The sequence below is a fragment of the Protopterus annectens genome, chromosome 2.part0, assembly GCF_019279795.1.
Source record: "Protopterus annectens isolate FY-2018-M chromosome 2.part0, PAN1.0, whole genome shotgun sequence".
In the NCBI taxonomy this organism is placed as follows: Eukaryota; Metazoa; Chordata; order Ceratodontiformes; family Protopteridae; genus Protopterus; species Protopterus annectens.
This window is the reverse complement of record NC_056728.1, coordinates 1,538,547,269-1,538,564,000: the sequence shown is the minus strand read 5'-3', so window position 1 is coordinate 1,538,564,000 and position 16,732 is coordinate 1,538,547,269.

Sequence of the window (16,732 nt, the reverse complement as noted above, 5' to 3'; positions counted from 1 at the left end):
TTTATGGCTTTACATGTTATTCATAAAAATGTTCAAGGTGGTGACACTACACTATGGACTGAGCAGTGTGAAATGAACTGGATAGTGGCATTACAAGCCTACAAATTTCCTGGACTGAATGCTAATTTACTGCTTAAACCCACCTTTAAGGGGTGTAGATTATGTAGAAAGATTTAACTGGTCATTGGAAGGGTGTGTTTTGAAAGATATGATTGATTGGTTGGGGATTTACTATAAAAATGTGAAAAAGGTTTTAATGGCAAATCTGAAGAAGGAATTGGGGGAGTATGAAAGCATTTATCTTGTTTTGTTATTTTTAATAAAAGGGATTTTATGCTGTACACCCTGGTGAACAGTGCAATTTGTTATTTATTACCTATATGTCTAATATATATAGTGTGTATACATTATATATACCTATATATATATATATATATATATATATATATATATATATACACACACACACACACACACACACACACACACACACACACATATATATGTATATGTATATATATATATATATATATATATATATATATATATATAGGCTACATTGGCTTATTGGCTATATATACACACGCACATATGTGTGTGTGTATATATATATATATATATATATATATATATATATATATATATATATACACACACACACACACACACACACACACACACACACACACACACACACACACACACACACACACAAACACACACACACACACACACACATATATATATATATATATATATATATATATATATATATATATAGTTCATAGGTGTGTACTAGGCTAATGGCCCTGAAGCCTTTACAAGCCTAGCCCATAGACATGCCCTGGCATAATGTTGCCTGATGTTAGTTCCCAGTGCCTCTGTCAAGTAGAGCCACAGGAGTAATCCCCGGGGTGAACTTTCTTCTGGCAGGAGAGGATAGCCTACACCCGTCTAAGCTGGAAATTGCTGGTTGAAGGCGCATTGTGTCTGTTATTCTGAAAGTGTCTTAGTTCTGGTTTAAGCACTTGGGCTTAAAATCAGTTATTTTACATCAGGAGGGTTGAGTTCTAGACTCTTGTAGCAGAAGAGTGTGGCCTACACCCTTTTAAGCTTAGAATTGCTGGTGAAGGCTTGTTGTGCCTGTTATTCTATGCATCTTTATTGGTTAAAGCAATTGGGTTCCAAACCAGTTACTTTACATTAGAAAGATTTGTGGTCTAAATTCTTGTAGCAGGGGAGGATAGCCTACATCCTTATAAGCTGGAAACTGCTAGTTGAAGGCCTATTGTGTCTGTTACTCTGAAGTGCCTTAGTTCCAACTTAAGCACTTGGGCTCCAGAACCAGTTGTTTTCATTAGGTGAGTTTGTGGTCTAGACTCTTGTGGTGGGAAAGTGTGGCCTACACTCTTCTAAGCTGGGAATTGCTGCTTTATTTAAACTCTTTTTGCTGTTGTGACTGTGATTTTATACACTTTGAATTTCTAGTACTTCTGCATTTTATAGCATAGACCAGATTCAGACTTGCTGAATTTAGACTGTTCGGTATCACTTGAGCATTAAAACCAGCTCTTCACTGAGATACTGAAAGATCTGAGGCATCAGTTGCATTTAACTAATTATAAGTGCCTGTTTTTGCTCTTATATTGCACTTTTATTTTGTATTTGCATTCTAATGTCTGTTTGAATCGTTTGAACTGTTTTTTGTCACATTTTACTAGTTCAACTGTAACATAGCCCAGTTTCAGGTTTGCTGTTTCTGGGTCTATTTTGTAACTTCTGAGCATCAAATTCAAGCCATCTCTGATGGTGAAGGCCCTTCTGCATCCTTGTGAGAGGAGAGTGCTGTCTGGGTCACATCTAGTCGAGGTTGATTGGACTAGAATTCAGAGAGAGCATCCTTATTGGCTAGTTTCAGTTAAAAGGGTTATTTCTTGTTTTGTTTAAGCCCTGTGTTTGCGCTTGTTTGTGTGTAGTGCACCATCATCCCCTGCCACATAGCAGTGGTTACCGTTGGTGGTTATAGACACAAACGTTTTGCTTGTTAAATTTTCCCTTAGCACTTTGCTTGTGGTCCTCCAGTGGTTTTTCATGGCCCTTCTCTCCTGTCAGGTGGTACATTAAGCCTAGCCTCAGAGGTACCAACACACCTCTCACCCACTAGCCATTCCTAAGTGTGACCTTTTTTCCTGACCATATAAATTTACCTAACACTATGGGCAGACAATTTCTCACAGTTTCTCCAGCCAGCTTGGTCGACATGGGCATCCTTCGGCAGTAGAGCAACTGCCCGCTGTTCACCGACAACCTTCTACTCCTAGTCCAAACAAACTCAGTATATGAGAGATGCAGCTATATTAAGAACCTTGAATCCATGCTCTCTCACACACCAGTCAGTACTTGTTACAAAGAGCAGGTTGTCAACATGCACAACTCACCTCCTACTCCACCCAAAACCACATCACACATACCTACATATGCCGAGGTCCTCACCAGAAACATACCTAAACCCCAGATACCTCCCAAACACAAACACAAGCATGTTATGCCTAATACTTCTTCTGCACAACACAATACACTTGATATCTCATGCACCAGTGTCTCACCTGTCAAGCCCTTAAGACAAAACACAAAACCAAACATTAGTCATAAGTGATTCCATCATGAGACACACAGATGTTCCTCTCACCAGGCTGGATAAGGAAAATGTCATGGTCAGCTGTCTGTCAGGTGCTAGGATCCACCATATCACACATGCACCCAGGTTTCTCAACAACAGGTACTGTTATGACTCCATCATAGTCCATGTTGGCGTGAGCGACTTGAGACATACCTCTCTGGACTATATGAAGAGAGACATTACTGAGATCTTGGACTATGTGTCTCAGGGAGTTATGTCCCTTGCCTTAAGCAGCATTTTACCTTCACCTAGGATGATGCCTCATTAAAAACAAAAAATGATTGACTTCAATAAATGGCTTAGATTCTGGTGTCATTTTAAGGGGATCCAGTATCTGTCATCCTGGGATGACATGATCGACAGACCTTGGTGCTTTGCCAGAGATGGTCTTCATCTGTCACCACTGGGATTTTGGCTACTGTCTAAGGATCTTGCCACCACCATAGTGCCTTTTTAGGCAGTGTCTCAAGGACAAAATTCCCGATGTAAAAATTCCATCTAAAAATAACCTCAAGGTTATGCTGCTAAATGCTAGGAGTCTTAACATGAAAAGGCACTCACTGGAAGCAGCCCTCACCTTGGAAGATGCAGACGTTTGTACAGTCACAAAGACCTGGTTCAAGGCTGTGGAGAGCACCCAAGCCATACTGGGTTGCACTTCCTTCCACATGTTCAGACCACAAACTGAAGGCATGAAAACTAAAAGAGGTGGTGTATCAGTATTCATTACAGGTAAACACACCTCCAGACTGGTTAAACAGTATGATTCCCTGGAGATACTTCAAGTGCAATTAACTGTTAGGTAGGACACCTATTCAAGTCATTGCCAGCTACAGGACTCCTTTCAAGAATCAGGACACCCACTGTCTATTTAGATCTACTTGAGTCTATCAAGATACATCTGAACACCATGGTTTTGGGCAAATTTAATTACCCATCCATTGACTGGGTAAATTACTTGTATTCAAACTCATTTGCCCTAAGGTTTCTTGACTTTGTTAACTCCAATGCCTTGGACCAGCTGGTTGACACCCCTACAAAGAGTGCCAACATCCTGGATCTGGTGATTACTAATATGGGGGACAACTATAGCACCCCCACTGTGAGGTCTTCCCTGGTGAGATATGACCACAAATCAGTCTCATTCAAAGTAACTATCACACCTCACCCCCCCCCCCCAGCAGCAACTAAACTGAAAAACTTCTTCAAAGCAGATTATAACCTCTTATGGGATGGTATAAATAGCTTCACTGCATCTCCCCACTCAGATGGAACTGGCAAGTATGCCGAGTCCTACAGCAATGCTTTATACATGCACCTGTATAACTGCATTGATTCGGACATACCTGATAGGACCAAAACAAGCTCCTCAAGGAAGAGTAAACCTGCCTGATGGACAGCTGCCATTAACAGGCTTTACAATAACAGAAAGAAATTGCTGTCTAAGAGTAAGAGGATGTGACCCCTCCTAAATTGGAAACACTTCCTCCTCAGCTTAAACAAGCAAATAAGACTTCTTGTGAAGTCCTCCAAAGCAAACTATGACTCCAAATTACCTTCCTCAACTAAGGACAACCAGGCATTCTTTAGTTACATCTGTTACCTAAAAGGAAAGGCCCAGATTTGTGCCAAACTGGTAGTTAATGATACCACATATACTGAGCCTGTGGACATAGCTAACCTGTTGCCTGACAGGTTCTGTGAAAACTTCACTCCCCTGTCCCTGCCACATGTACCCCATGACATCCCTACCACCTGTCCCCTAGCTTGTATCTCTAATCAGTAGGTCATAGATGCCCTCTCTAAGGTCAAAAACACAGTATCTATAGGACCTGATAACATCCCAGGCTACGTCCTGCATGGGCTCCAACAAGAATTAACAACACCATTGGGTACTCTTTTCAGTCATAATCTAAGGACTGGCTTTGTCCCAGCTGAATGGAAAATGGCCACTATTGTTACTTTGTATAAAGGTGGTGCTTCCACTGAACCTGGGAACTACAGACCTATTAGCATGACTAGCCTTATCTGCAAGGCCATGGAGCGAATCATCATGGACCTTATCAACAAAGATATAGGTAATCTCCAAACACTTGACCTTACTCAGTTTGGATTTATCAAAAGGAGATCATGCCTGATGAACCTGGTGGACTTGAGACAGTCACAAAGGCCCTGGATGAGGGGAAATCTGTGTATACAGCTTACCTAGACTTAGCCAAGGCTTTCAACACTATCCCCTATGCAGGTATCATTGACAAACTCACCCAGCTAGGTATTAACCATTGTATTGTTAGATGGGTCTCTAACTGGCTCATTGATAGAACTCATATAGTCAAAATAGGGGAATCCACCTCCAACAGCAGACCTGTAACCAGTGGTTTTCCACAGGGATCAGTCCTGGGACCTCTATTGTTTGGAATCTATTTCTCCGAAGTACAAGCAAAAACAAAAGGTCTGTGGCTGACAATGTCTGCTGATGACTGCAAACTGAGAGTGGTCATAGAATCTCCCAATGATGTCAAAAACCTGCAAATGGGTCTTGCACAAACAAATGATTGGTGCCAAAGTCATGGCCTTAAACTCAATGCAAAAAATGTATTATCATCCCTTTCATTAAGATCGATGTTCCTGCTAACTACCACATCAATAACAACACCCTAACTATGCACTCAGTGGTGAGAGATCTGGGCACACAGGTTGACAGCAACTTTACCTTTGACCACCATGTCTCCACAGTGGTAAGAAGGGCATGCTATATTGCTCATCTCATAAGTAAGGGCATTGCCTCTAGAAAAAGCAGTTATAACCTCCCTGTATGTTCCCTCATCAGGCCAATAATTGAGTACAATGCCCCATTTGGTATGTACCTTTCCAAGCACCTGCAGCAATTGGAGAGACCACAAAGGTTCCTCACAAGGAAAATTCAAGGTCTTCAGCATCTGCTCTATGTGGATCATCTGAAATCACTGTCAGTTTATTTTGTTTCATACTGACTACTCAGAGGCGATCTCTGCATTGTATATAAGGCAATCTCTGACCCTGCTTTACTGGACATGCTGCACATCCACAAGTCAAATGGTACACAGGTTACTCACTCTAAAGACCTTAACTTGGTGTGTGACATTAATAGAACCTGCTGGAGGGACAGATTTGTCTCCCAAAAGTTACCACACTTTTGGAACAGACTACCACTTTATGTCAAACAGAGCACCTCATTGTCCCTCTTCTAATGCAATATGGATGATTGAATGGGTAACAGTAAATTCACCCTGGGGGTTCCACCTGAGTCCTTCTTGGACAGGGTCAATAAGTGCTTATCATGAAAATAAAGATAGAACTTGGCTAGGCTTATAAAGGCCCTGGGGTCATTATCCTAGTAACTTCTCATGATCCTATGATCCTATAGACAAAACACCCTACCATATCATTGCTAGCTATAGGTCTCCCTCCATGAGCCAAGAAAAGCACAATGCCCACCTGGACTTACTGGAGTCACTCACCATACAGCCCAACACCTTAGTCATGGGAGATTTCAATTATCCCTCCATCGACTGGCTAACATACACAAGCTCAAACATGCTTGCCCAGAGGTTCCTGGACTTTGTCAATGCAAATGCTCTGGAACAGATAGTCTGCACCTCCACAAGGGGCTGTAATGTCCTTGACATAGTACTCACCAACATGGATGGTCAATGCACTACCCCCTGTGTGATGCCCTCCCTGGTAAGGTCAGACTGTAAATCAGTCTCATTCCAAGTAACTGTTGAACCTCACATGCCCCAAAGAATCGAAAGACTAAGGAACTTCTCCAAAGCAAACTACAGCCTACTAAGTGATGGTATAAAAAGTTTTATACCCCCTGCAATCATAGGCAATAATGACTCCTATACAGAGATGTACACAGATGCCCTGTATAATCATCTTAGCAACTGTATAGACTTGGCTGTACATGATGGATAAAACAAGCCACCTTGGTGGACATCTAGTATAAGCAAATTGTATAACAAAAGGAAGAAGCTGATGTTGAAGTACAAGAGGCAACTGCCTCTCCAGATGAAGAATTCCCTCTGCAGATTGATCAAGTAAATCGGAAGTCTTGCAAAGTCCTTTAAAGCTAATTATGAAGCTAAAATTGTATATCTAGCCAAGGACAATCATAAAGCACTCTTTAACTATGTTTGAAATCTAAAAAGGAGTGCCTAGCTGTGTGCTGAATTGGTAGTAGATGGTACCACACACACTATACCAGAGGAAATTGCCAACCTGCTAGCTGACAGATTTGGCTCAAACGTCACCCTCCTATCCCCACCAGCCATACTGCAAAGCATACCTGATACCAGTTCTCTACCTAGTATCTTTAGAGATCTAGTTATATCTGCACTCTCTAAGGCCAAGAATATGGCCTCAATGGGACCAGATAACATCCCAGGTTGCTTACTAAGCAATCTAAAAATAGGACCTAGCTGACTCACTCGCCATTCTCTTTAACCAGAGCCTGAGAAGTGGATTTGTACCAGCAGAATGGAGAACAGCAACAGTAATCCCCTTCCATAAAGTGGGGGGGGGGGGCATCAACCATCCCTGGGAACTATGGATGTATAAGTCTAACCAGCCTCTTCTGCAAGGCCATGGAAAAGATCATCATGGAATTTATCAACAAGGAAATAGGTGACCTTCAAACTCTACATCCAACCCAGTTTGGTTTTGTTAAGGTAGAGCGTGCTTAATGACTCTGGTAGACTTCTTTGAGAAAGTAACAAAAGCCCTTTATAAAGGTAAAACAGTGCATATTGCCTATCTAGACCTAGTCAAATTCTTTGACACAATCCCTCATTCAGGTATCACTGAACAACTCTCTAAGCTAGGTGTTAAACTTTACATCACAAGATGGCTAGCTAACTGGTTCACCAACAGAACACATGCTGTCAAAGTTGGTGACTCCACCTCTACTTGTAGACCCATCACCAATGGAGTACTGCAAGGATCTGTACTAGGCCCTTTACTATTTGGAATCTATTTCTCGGAAGTCCAGGCAAAAGTAGACAGCCTTTGGTTTACTAAGTTTGCTGATGATTGGAAACTAGGCACAATCACTGAGTCCCCCAACGATGTTAGCATATTAGAGGAGGAGCTAACACAAATGATTGACTGGACTTGTGCCAAAATTAAATTCTAAAACTAAATGCAAAAAAGTGCACTATTATCCCATTTGGCAAAGCAGAATTCTGCACTAATTAGAATATTGACAGCATTCCCCTAAGTTCAAACCCAGTTGTGCGAGATCTGGGAACACATGTTGATAATTTAAACTTTGACCCCCCAGGTTTCCATGGTGGTAAGGAAAGCCTTCTACATTGTGCATCTCATAAGTAAAGGCATCACATTCAGGTCTAAGAATGTTATAACCCCACTTTACTTGACCCTAATAAGACCATTAACAGAACATAATGCTCCTTTCCGTGTGTATCTCATCAGACACCTGCAGGAACTGGAAAGACCACAGAGGTTTCTCACTAAAAAGATGCAGGGTCTCATAACCATGACCTCTGTGAATAGACTGAAAGCCATGTGTCTGTACCATTTATCATATAGGCTACTGAGAGGTGACTTGTGCCTGACCTACAAGGCAGTCTCTGACCCCAGCCTGATGGAAATGCTGCACATCCGCAAATCAAATGGCATGAGAGTCACTTGCTCTAGGGATCCCAACTTTGCCAGTGACATTAACAGAACATGCTGGAGAGACAGGTATGTCTCCCAGAGATTGCCACTGCTTTAGAATAAACTTCCAAATCATGTGAAGCAGAGCCCCTCAATGGCCTCATTCAAGTAAAACCCGGACAACTGGATGGGTGACCCCAAATTCACCCCGGGGGGTTGCACCCATGTCCCTCATGGACAGGGGCAGTTGTTGCTGATCTGTAAAGTACATCCAGCTAACCAAGGACAATTGGGGTAATCTGGGATTAACATAGTTAGGTTTATAAAGGCTGTAGGGCTGCTAGCCTAGTAACCTCCTACAAACCTATGAAACAATGAACATGTCATGGAGATAAGAATTATCAGATTTATTTAATGCAGAATTACCTCACATAACAGTGTTACCATGCTATAATATACATTTTTAAATTAAACAAATTATCAAAACTATCCTGAAATTGATAAGAAAATAATATTGAAATTGGCTAGTGTGACTGATACTACTCTGTTTTGGAAAGATAAACTGGATTTTCTTTTTTGTTGGGGTGCAGTAAATAAATGAAAGCATATTGTAGATATTTTATGACAGTGTTAGAATACAGGAATGTTGGTTTTAGTTCTTTGTGCAGGAATTACAGTCAGATATTCTAGATAACCAAACATTTGGCTTTATGTAATGCTTCTGCTCCAGGGTGTATTAATAAAGGTTTACGTCTGTTATTGTGGTGCAGTTTGGCTGCAGCAATTTAAAACATTAAAATAATAGTAATAATAAATAATAAATAGAAATAAATCTGCTACTTTTTCAGAAATGATCATTATGACTATTATTATGAAAAGGAATTAGTTCAATTGTAAACCAATTAATTACAGATATTGTAATAAATTAGCTTTATTTTTAAAGAATGAAAAGAAGACAGTCAATGAAATGATGTAAATGGAAAATGGAATTAATATAAAACTGTGTATACTGTAGTGAGTGAACATAAAATGCAGATTAATATATTAAATATAGCTATGAAACTGAGATTAAGATGATATATCATACGTATATGTGAATATGTATATGTATTATTTATTTATTATTATTTATTTATTTTACATTTGTTAACCGGGATGGTCCGACTGGATACATGTCCTTTTTCAGCGGAGGCCTGGGAGAAAGCTCCAACAGAGTTACATTGATAATTAGGGTACAGTAAATGAGAGAAAAGAACTTAACAAAAACTATTTACATACAAGTACAAAGACTGCCATTGCTATTATTTGAGATTACACTACAATAGACATAGCCAGTGTGACTTGAAGTGGAGTTTTAGACTATTTGAATTGACTTAGAGAAGCAAGCATGATGATGTTTGGGGGAGAGAGTCCATATTTTATGGTGGGTGCAAATAAATAGTCACCATATATATATATATATATATATATATATATATATATATATATATATACACACACACACACACACACACACACACACACACATATATGATGTATATGCATGTGTATGTATATATGCACATATATAAATATATATGTGTGTGTGTGTGTGTGTGTGTGTGTGTATATATATATATATATATATATATATATATATATATATATATATATATATATGTGTGTGTGTGTGTGTGTGTATATATATATATATGTGTATATATATATATATATATATATATATATATATATATATATATATATCTATATATACTTTGTTAGATTATTATAGATAGGTTGCAAGATGGTATTGAAATGGCTGAAATATGCTAAAAAATATTTGTCAAAAGAATTTGGTGTTGTATTTTATAGCTGTTTTAAGAAATCAGTGAATTGTGTTGAAAAAGATACTAACGTAAAATTCTGAAGAGTTTCTGACATTTGTAAGAAGAAAGAAAGTTATTTATAGGATGCATATGTTCACCAGGGACAGTATGTAGACTGAAGTATGTCACAAAATTGAGAGGAAATATATTCCTTAAAAAACATGAAGTAAAATAGGTTAAATTTAAAATATTTTGTTACTTATGCTTTTGCTGGTCAGCAGAAAAATTCAAACAAATTGAAATAAATAAAACAAAATCCACGTCAGCAGAACCAGCAGCTGGATTTTTTGTGCTGGTTCTGCTGACATGGATTTTGTTTTATTTATTTCTTTTGCTGGTCAGCACAGAATGTGTCTCTTTCTCATAGATGGTACTCTCCTAGTATGGATGTCACATGAATGTATGGATGTTAAAGGGAAATGTCTTGATGATACATGCCTCTCTCTCTGTGTCTCTCTCTCTCTCTTTTCCTTGCTGTCTATATGTATCTCTCTCTGTACATTTAAGTATTTAATGATTTGATAAGTCATACAAGTTGGTGACTCCTGCTTCCCATATGCAGCCTGCCAATGAGCTGTGATTGCTAGGTCAGGATTCAAAGGAAAAGTTGCTGAGTAGCTGTAATTCAACAGTTTGTGTAACAATGAATTGTATTATACCCCGCAAAAAATATGATATATATGTAGGCACAGACACACACACACACACACACACACACACACACACACACACACACACACACACATATATGTAAATATATTAAACTTAAATACTATTCACCTGCTGGTTTAAGGACTTATATCGTTTGACCACCACAGCTGTTCATTTTTGAATTTCCCAATGTATTTGGTTCTAGAGGGGGCCGATTGATCAATGCATTTTAGATTTGCATAAAAATTCTTAGTATGGCTAACAGCATATATGGGGGCAGCTGTAGAAGTATTGTGGGTAAATTTAGAAATTTTATTCTAGAAAATTACCCGGAAAGAAGCTGTAGGAATGGAGCACAGGAAACCTATTTTTCAGGGGAATGGGTTCCACGGAGGTCAAAGAGACTAGAGGAAAATTGGGGGAAGCAGAGATACAACAACTCAGATTCCCCATACCCTCTGAGACAGAACCCTTGTACAAGGACCTACTAGAATAGATAGTGAGACTGGATGATTCCCCTGATTACTTGGACACAGAATATGAGGGTACGGTCTACAATCTTTGTAACTGTAAAATGTATAACTTTTCCTGCTTTTTACTCCTACCTATGGTAAACTTTTACAAAGTTGTTTCAAATTTGTGCCTTCTTCTAGAGTTAATATGGTTGACACCCTTAGAGAACTAAAACTCTATACCAGAAAGTTGAACTTGATATGTATGCTGGCCAATAAGGTTGGAGAGTGCACCATTTTTAGGGTTGGCGAGAACTAATACCTTCAACCCTCCATTAGCACTGCCAATTTGCTTATTTGAATGATTGTGTGAAAACACCATTAGAAACTGGTGTCACACAAACAATACTAAGTTTTACAATCTCACATACAATGAGAGACAATTATTACATCAGTTATCTAATGACAGAAGCCTGTGTGTCATGAAGCCTGACAAGGGGGGGGGTGGTAATTATGAATTACCACATGTATTGGGTCTATATTAGGTCACCGAAGTATTATTCTGGCAAACACCTAGTCATTGACCCATAATCAGAGAAAATCACTTCAGCGATTTGCTGAATTTACTAAGGGCAACAAAATAGTTGGCTGAAGCACAATGGACAACTACAGAACTCTGCCCTTTTCTCCACTGTAGTGCAATCTTGGAGTTGGTATATATAGTTACGCGGGGTGTTGGGCGAAGCCCCCCACTTTGGTGGGTTCAAGTCAACTACAAGTTGGTCCACTGTGGTTCGGGCAACTATTTCATTGCCCTTAGTAAATTCAGTGACTCACTGACCCGATTTTTTTCTGATAGGGGTCAATGAATAGATGTTTGCAAGAATTACATTTCAGAGAACTAATATAGACCCCATGTATTCCTCCAAAATGCTTTAATTTTTGAACAACGGAGGATTTTTCATTGAAGCACCTCTGAATGAGATTAATATTGCTTACCACCATATTGACTTGGCACTGGAGGATTTGCTTATTACACATTATTTACCACCCAAGAGTAGGGAATTCCTTGAGGTTAAGAACCCCAGGGTTCCAGGGAACTTCAGGATTAAAATTCATAAATCTGTTAACCCCCCCAAAAAAAATGATTGTTCCTTCAGCTGGCTATAAAATGGAAGCCTTCGCGAAATTTGTTGACTTGAAACTTAAATCATTTATAGAGGAAAAAAACACCTATTGAAAGACTGGTGGCACTTTCTACAGACTTTAGCTGAAACCACTTTTTTTGTCAGATTCTTTACTGGTTACCATTGACATCAAATATTTTTCAGTCATCCCACATGATGAGGTCCTAGAATGTTTTTTTGAGGCCATGGTAATGGGCACCCAGCTTGACCATTCTGAGATTTGTTTGGTATACCAATGTATGGACATGGTTCTCAAGAATAACTTTGTTTATTATGAAGGGGGATTTTATAAACAACACAAAGGGGTGGCAATGGAGGTAGCTTTAGCCTCCACTTTTGTGAATATGGTCTTTTGGTACTGGGAAACCACACAGATTTTCAACACCCCTCAATTTTTTAAGGTGGAGACGTACTTGAGGTACTTTGATGATATATTAATCATATGGAAGGGTACCATTGAGGAATTGTCTGAATTTGTGGATTTTCATAATCACTCCACCAGTTTTCTTGAGTTCACATATCAGTGGGATCACTGTTCCATCAATTATTTGGACATCACTGCATATAAAAACGCAGTGGAGGAAAGGTACAAGTCTACCATTCACAGAAAGGATATTTCCTCCAATTCTTACTTACATTTTGGTATCCATCATCCTTACTGGCAAAAAAAGAATCATAAATCAAAAAAATAAGGGGACAACTTATCAGATTTAATTGGTTGGTGTCCAAGGACCATGTTTTTCAGGGGGAAGTTGGCAAACTTTGCAACTGTTTAATTGAACGTTGATACCCTTCCACATTGTTGGGTGACATGACTGAATGGATTACAGGGACCAGGCAATCTAACTACCATCCTATACTATTCTATCCAACAGTATACTTGCAAAAGTTAAAAATCAGGCAAAGGACTCTTCCAATGTTTTTGTCATTCAATACAACAGCAGTATTCTTTAACTCAAGAAAGTTATTAGTACACATTGGAGAATGGTTTGTGGGACATCTGGAATGCTTGAGCTTTTGGCAGAACATCCAAGGTTTGTTTACAAGAACAGTAAAACCGTCAAAACTATTGACATGCTTGACACTACCCATACCAATGCAGGAATGAGACACTGTGATGCCTGCAAATGCTGCCAATGCATCTTGCAGTGCACCCATTTACTTATCTCAGGTTTTTCTAAAGTTATTTCTCTTACTGGGAGTTATAATTGGAACACCACAGGAGTAGTTTACATTGCTCTTTGTTCTTCCTGCTCTGCATTTTATATTGGTAAAACTGTGGGACCTCTTCAAAACAGGGTTTACCAACACCTGTATGTGATTTTGAAAGCACATACTGCTAACGCATTGTGCAGTCATTCAACAGTGTGCAATGATTTTTAAAAAATTGCCTTTTCTGCATTGGAGAGAGTTACAAAATCTGCCATTGGAGGTCACTGGAAGCTTGTTCCTGAGCAGAGAGAGCTATATTGGCAGCTACTGCTCAATGCATGTACCCACCCAGGCATCAATGATATTATCTCCATCAAGGCAGCTAAAATTTAATCTGGTTCAACTGAAAAACTTTTTAATGTTTTTTAGTGATGTTTTGTTGTCACTGATCTGACTGTATTTTTAAAATCTGCACTTCGTAGTTGGATTTCTAACATATATATATTTTTTTATGGTGACTGTTTAATTATTTGTAACTTGTTACCATTTGGTGTCTTTTAGTGTTTTTAAACCAGGAAGTAAAACTGATACTTTGTTTCTGATGAAGTTCCTGTTATAGTGGAACAAAAGCACTTAAACTGTGGATTAACCGTTTGTTTGCGAATTTTGGTACAGTGTTTTTCATATTTTATACAGTGAGTTGTTTACCCTGTGTGGTTACTAGTATCTCTGCTTCTTTGTTTGTATATATTTCCTTAACAAAAACTTGGTCATAAAAGCCTGTAAAATTACCATAGCTAAGTGACCGACTGATTGTATGAAATGATATTATGATAATTACCGGACATTTTTATTTTGTAATTCCAGGGCTCATTTCAATGCAGACTGGCTACTGAAAGTTTATGCAGCAGCTATTTGGTCTTCACTGAATACCTTTAAAAGACGCTATAAGTTGGATGTAATCTTATGATTCAGGTCCTCCTGTGAGGCCACAGAAATCATGAGTATGTTGTCATGAAGAGGGTAATCCAGGGAGATGACCATAGGACACTGTTCTACTAGTGCAAGTGAAGGACCTCTTAATACTAAATATGAAAGTTGGATACCTATCTTAATGATAGATCTGGATGAACATGTCCTTCCTTGGTAACATACCTGCCCATCTTCCTCCATCTATTTAAAGCTTTGTCAATTTTATGTGGCACAGTGGAGATCTGGAGAGGAAGGTCTAATCACAGAACATTCTAGGTAAATGGAGGGATTTATTAGTCTGGGTCAACTTTAGATAATAAGGTGCCTAATGAGTGCTGACATCAGTCCTTTTGTTACCAAGGATGGACTTCCTCACATCAAATAAAATGTTGCAATTGATGAAGGAAGGTACCTTCATCTGTCTTAATAATGTATGAAACCATGGAAGGAAAGGGATAGCAGTGATTGGGGAGGGAGGTATTCAGAACCATTAGCTCCTTAGTGTGGATAGGATATCACTGTTGTGCTGTAGTAGTACTGCAAGGCTAACTAGTGATTCAAAGACCTGTAAGTCACACTGAGCAAAAGCTCCTTTGTGACTCATTTGAATTTCTAAGAACTGAACACTTAACAATCATTAGAGACACATGCACACAAATTCTAGCACACCCATATGGAGTTACACAGATGCCTGGGGAGCAGTTTCACAACCACACACACACACACACACACACACACACACACACACACACACACACACACACTCACATACAGTCCCAGAGCACTTCCTTTTGCAATGCTAACACACCCACTTCTGCTAATAGCTCGCAGTAGATGATCACTGTAAAACCACCATGATCAGCCCTACTGATCTCTTCTGAAATAACATGGTAAAGTTGGTCTTTGTATTGCTTTACCATAATATTTGAGTCCCAGAATAAGACTCTGGGGTGGAGCATATGGCCAATTTACATTACTGGTATCCCCAGACTGCTCACTTGCATAAAGTGCTATCCAGCAAACTGCAAGTAGCACTACTTGCCAGAGGCTTCATACCACTGTAGCACTACAGTGATCTTTGAATCACTTCCTTATAACACATTGAATGATCTTGCTTAAAAAAAGGATTGCAATGTGCTACATGTTTCTGAATAACAACCCCCCCCCATCAAACAATAGCCACAACTAAAGAAGGTTTGCATCAAATCAATTTATACTGTAAGTTAAAAAAGAGTTTGTGTCTTTCGGCTTTTCCTGGTTAGGGGTCGCCACAGCAGAACTCCGGTCCGCTAATGATTGGCAGTAGAGTTTTACGTGCTGGCTTGCCGGGCCTAACGCACAACCTTCAACGAAGGAACCTAAAAAAGAGTAAGGGAATGAAATTGGGTCATTGAGGTATCTTAGGATAAGAAAATGTCTATTACGTTTAACTGTAGGAATGTAATTTTATGAGCGATATAGCATGCCCACAAAGAGAACATCAGATAAGGAGGACTTAGTTGATGAAAGAAAAAAAAATTATTGAAGCTGATAACAATACATGTTAGAGTAGAGTCAGGTTTGTTTCCTAGTTTGCTGATAAATACATTGGGTGAGGAATCTGTAAATAAAATTAATATTTTGGAAAAGATCATTGTGCATTTAAAGATTTTCTGTCTGTTCTGCTAAAGGTTCAGAAAAACGATTTGCCAGGTAGTCTGATGACATTAAACTAACTTAATAAGCTTCTCCCCGGGCCTCCGCTGAAAATGGACCTACGTCCAATCGGACACTCCCGGTCAACAAATTTAAATAAATAAATAAATAAATAAATAAAATAAAAGCTTGGAAAATGACCATGTTGACTAGATTGTATGCTCCTGTTCATACTGAATTCTTAACTATTATGCTGTCTGAGCTGTAATGCAGTTAGTCATGAAAGAGATCAACGAAACACCTCTGTTTGAAGCTACCATAATGCTGCCTAGTTGGAGGGTAGTACAGTTTCAACACAAGCAAAGTTCACTACTGACTTCTGTGGGGCAGACCAGTCGAGTCACAGTCATGATATCCGGTTGTGATGTCTGAAATGGAATGTGTTAAAATGGATATTTCAATTGCATCTATTCAAGT